We start from the raw sequence: 4,756 nt of genomic DNA, 5'->3' as shown, positions 1-4,756 counted from the left end.
AATGAACACGATGGGGTACAAAAAGATTGCCAGTGCACTTTGGTGGGACTGAATGCCATCTTGGTGGAACCGAGTTTCTAGGGTTTAGGTTGTGGCACTGTGTGGTGTATCTCAGTGGGTCCGGGTGTATCTATTTCGGTGGGACCGATAATGACTTTAGGGTTTTGGACAGATTGGATTGTGAGAATGTGTCTGAGAGTTTTGGAGCAACATTTTCAAGCACCTGAGCAAATAACTTATGATCAAAACCTCATTCACTTAATAGTATTGGTCTTCCTATGAACTCAATGTGATCTTTCATCACTCAACCAAAAATGCAGAGTCATGAAGTTTTTGCCAATGCTTGTCCTTTGTAGCTTGAGGGGTCCACAACTTCATCCATCTACAAGCCTAGGTCGAACTATTCCTGAAATATACTTGATGAAAAATGTTAGTGCAACAACATGTATGTTGACATGAATTACCAAAGCCACCAAGGGAGCAAATGTGTTTTCTGACCTGATGGCATCAATATCTCCGATGGCAGGTTCTACCACAGAGATGCTGGCTATGCATGTCGACCTGGTGTTCTTCTACCCTTCAGGAAAACCAGACACCATCTAAATGAGTTCTCTGGTAGGAACGATCCTAGGACTACACATGAATTGTTTAATTTCAGACACTTTAGCCTTAGAGCTACAGTTGAGAGGGCATTTGAAGATCTGAAGAATAGATTTAAGATTCTAATCAAAAGTCATTCCTTCCAAATCCCAGGTTAAGCTTGCTCTTTCTTGTTGCATCCTTCATAACTAGATCCTACAATGGGGTTGTGATGTCCTTGTGCCGGAGGAGGAAGATGTGATGCTTGATGATGTTGTTGGCTCCGACCATGGTGTGGAGGCATTTGACAACAAAGTCTGGAAGAACAAAAGGATGGAGTCTCCGACAATGTGAGAAAATAAATGTCATACAAGGACGTGAAGAAGAAGAAGCAGCAGCAACAGAAGAGAAGAAGAAGTAGCAACAACAGAAGAGAAGAAGAAGCAGCAACAACAGAAGAGAAGAAGTAGCAACAACAGAAGCAACAACAACAACAACAACAACAACTGACAAGGATGGACTTCCATCTAGTTCGACATTGATGAACTTTTCCATATTATTATTAAACTGTCATTTGTTTTCTAGTTAGGATTGAGACGATGTTGGAAAATTGTGTGCGGTAAGGTCACCACTAATGGGAAGTGGTGATCACACATTATGACGTTCATGTAACGCCCATGATGCGGCTATATCTCCCACATGTCGAAGCACGACTTAGAGGCATAACCGCATTGTAAGCAATGTCGCAAGTGAGGTAATCTTCACACAACCCATGTAATACATAAGGGAAGAGATACATAGTTGGCTTACAATCACCACTTCACACAATACATGAATAAAGCATTACAACATCCAGATACAATCAAGGTCCGACTACGGAACCAAAATAAAAGAAGACTACCCCAAATGCTACACAGATCCCCGATCATCCCAACTGGGCTCCACTACTGATTAACTGGAAACGGAACAACAAAACAAACACGAACTTCATCGAGCTCCTCCTTGAGCTTGGTTGCGTCACCTGCACGATTCAACGGCACCTGCAAGCTGGTTTTGGAAGTATCTGTGAGTCACGGGGACTCAGCAATCTCACACCCTCGTGATCAAGACTATTTAAGCTTATAGGTAGGTAAAAGGTATGAGGTGGAGCTGCGGCAAGCGACTAGCATATATGGTGGCTAACATACGCAAAAGAGAGCGAGAAGAGAAGGCAAAGCACGATCGATGAACGATGATCAAGACGTGATCCTAGAACAACCTATGTCAAAACATAACTCCAACACCGTGTTCACTTCCCGGACTCCGCCGAGAAGAGACCATCACGGTTACACACGCGGTTGATGTATTTTAATTAAGATAAACTTCAGGTTTTCTACAACCGGACATTAACAAATTCCCATCTGCCCATAACCGCGGGCACGTCTTTTGAAAGTTCAAATCCCTGCAGGGTGTCCCAACTTAGCCCATCACAAGCTCTCATGGTCAACGAAGGATATTCCTTCTCCCAAGATAATCTGATTAGACTCGGCATCTCGGTTACAAGACATCCTCGACAATGGTAAAACAAGTCCAGCAAAGCCGCCCGAATGTGCCGACAAATCCCGATAGGAGCTGCACATATCTCGTTCTCAGGGCACACTCAGATAGGTCAAGCTACGAGTAAAACCAGCCCTCGAGTTTCCCCGAGGTGGCCCCACAGGCTGCCCGTTTCGGACCAACACTTAGAGAAGCACTGGCCCCGGGGGGGGGGGGGGGGTTAAAATAAAGATGACCCTTGAGTCTGCATAACCCAAGGGAAGGTGGTAGGTTGTTAGTGCGAATGGTAAAACCAAGGTTGGGCCTTGCTGGAGGAGTTTTATTCAAGGCGAACTGTCAAGGGGTTCCCATTATAACTCAACCGTGTAAGGAACGCAAAATCCGGGAACATAATGCCGATATGACGGAAACTAGGGCGGCAAGAGTGGAACAAAACACCAGGCATAAGGCCGAGCCTTCCACCCTTTACCAAGTATATAGATGCATTAATTAAATAAGAGATATTGTGATATCCCAACAAAATATCCATGTTCCAACAAGGAACAAACTCCAATCTTCACCTGAAACTAACAACGCTATAAGAGGGGCTGAACAAAGCGGTAACATAGCCAAACAAAGGTTTGCTAGGACAAGGTGGGTTAGAGGCTTGGCTCAACAATACGGGAGGCATGATAAGCAAGTGGTAGGTATCGCGGCATAGGCATAGCAAAAGAGCGAGCAACTAGCAAGCAAAGATAGAAGTGATTTCGAGGGTATGGTCATCTTGCCTGAAATCCCGCAAGGAAGAAGAACGAGTCCATGAAGAAGATAAACGGACGTAGTCGTACGAATCCTCACAACACGACGTTATCGGAACCAACCCGAAGAAGCAACACCGGAAAGAAGCAAACAATCATGGTAAAGAACCATCACATAATCATGTCATGATGCACAATCAAGTATGATGCATGTCCGGTTTAACGAAGCATGACATGGCAAAGTGCACAAGCAATCCCTACAAATTAAGTGGAGCTCAATATGCAACGAGTTGCATATTGACGAACACCACGACAAGTTATTTAGTTCAATCTCGTTTATGTACCCAACAATATTAAATGTTGTTAAACATGGCAAGAGGGTGAAGCAAAGTAAAACTACCTATCTAGTCAAGTTTAAATGAGGCCGGAAGCAACGAACAACAATTTCGGTAAATCCCCATATGCATATTTTAGGTTTGGTACTGTTCTGCCCTAAACAATATTTAATAATTATTAAACATGCAAAGTGATGCCACCATGTTGAACTAAGCATTTTTCTACCCTATTTACATATAAAGTTTATTAAATTCCGAGTTACGGTTATTTAGTTATGAATTAAAGCATTTTAGCAAGGCATAGGAGCAAATTTAATCAAACAGCATTTTAAACATTTCAAACATGCATGAAAGTTGAATATTATTAAACTAGACAAAATTCTAAGCAACTTTCATATATAATTTATTTAGATCCGATGCACGGTTATTAAGTTATTATATGCATGAAGTTTAGGGACCTTTCTGTAAAACAACATTTTTCTGGATAAAGCTAAATTCGTAGATCTGAGAAAAAACATGAACGGGCTGAATCTGGCAGGCCCAACTGTGTACATGAGGGGCACTGGATCTGGGTGCTCACATTGGGCCTGCAGGGGCGCGTGGAGCTGGGCCTCGCGGGCGAAGGGAGCTGGGCTTGTGCGGCTGAAGGGAGCTGGGCCTGCGCGGCACTGAAGGGGAGCAGCTGGGCCGGGGTGCGGTCAACGCACAGCGATACAAGGCGGGTCGGGGCGCTCGTCCTCTTCCTGGTTCGAAAGAAGCAGAGCAGCTCGACAGCGGCGCAGCGGGCATGGTGGCACGGCGTCGGGACTCGACGGAGATGAAGTAGGCGAGGTGGGAGAGGGTTGTGGGGGTCGGGAACGGGCGCGGCGGCGCCGATCTCCTCCGGATCTGGTGCGACGGCATCGGACGCTGACGAGGGCACCCGGCGGGGTGGTTGCTTCCTCGAGCACCATGAGAGAACTCCTGAGAGAGAGAAAACAGAGAGACACCGGGGCATGAGAGAGAGATTAGGGAAGGGGAACGGGATGGAGAGGGCGCGAGGGGACCCTGGCCTGATCCGGCGGCTCCGCTGCTACTGCTGTACGACGAGGAGGAGGCAGGAGCAGGGGGCCTCGGTTGCTGCTGCTGCGGTGGCGCTCGACGGGGTCTGGTGGCTGCGCTGGTTTGGGGAATGCGAAAACTGAGGAGGAGCGGTGTGGTGGGATTGGTTCGATGGCACAACAAGGAGGAGACCAGGGGATGCGCTGGTTGGTTCGCTAGTGATCCCGAGGGGAACCAGAGAGAGTGGCGGCGCAAGAAGGATCCCTAGAAAAATAGGGTTTGTCCAAAATGGACTAGGGATAGACTATATATATAGCGGGTAGGTTAGGCTAGGGGCTACCTCGTCTCTCCGATCGTAATCGGGCGGTTGAAAAAAATATGTTAGGAAGTCGAATTAACAAAACAGAGACGTTTTGTAGATGTTTGGGGATGATCTGGACACAACGGTGGCGACAGTCCGGGTCGGGTTCGGGACAACTTTCGGATGCGCGCGAGGGGACGATGCACTGTGCAAAGAGGGGTAGGCAT

Source organism: Triticum urartu, chromosome 2A, assembly GCF_056163025.1.
Source record: "Triticum urartu cultivar PI428250 chromosome 2A, HENAU_Tu73, whole genome shotgun sequence".
Lineage (NCBI taxonomy): Eukaryota > Viridiplantae > Streptophyta > Magnoliopsida > Poales > Poaceae > Triticum > Triticum urartu.
Note: the sequence above shows the minus strand (reverse complement) of the source record.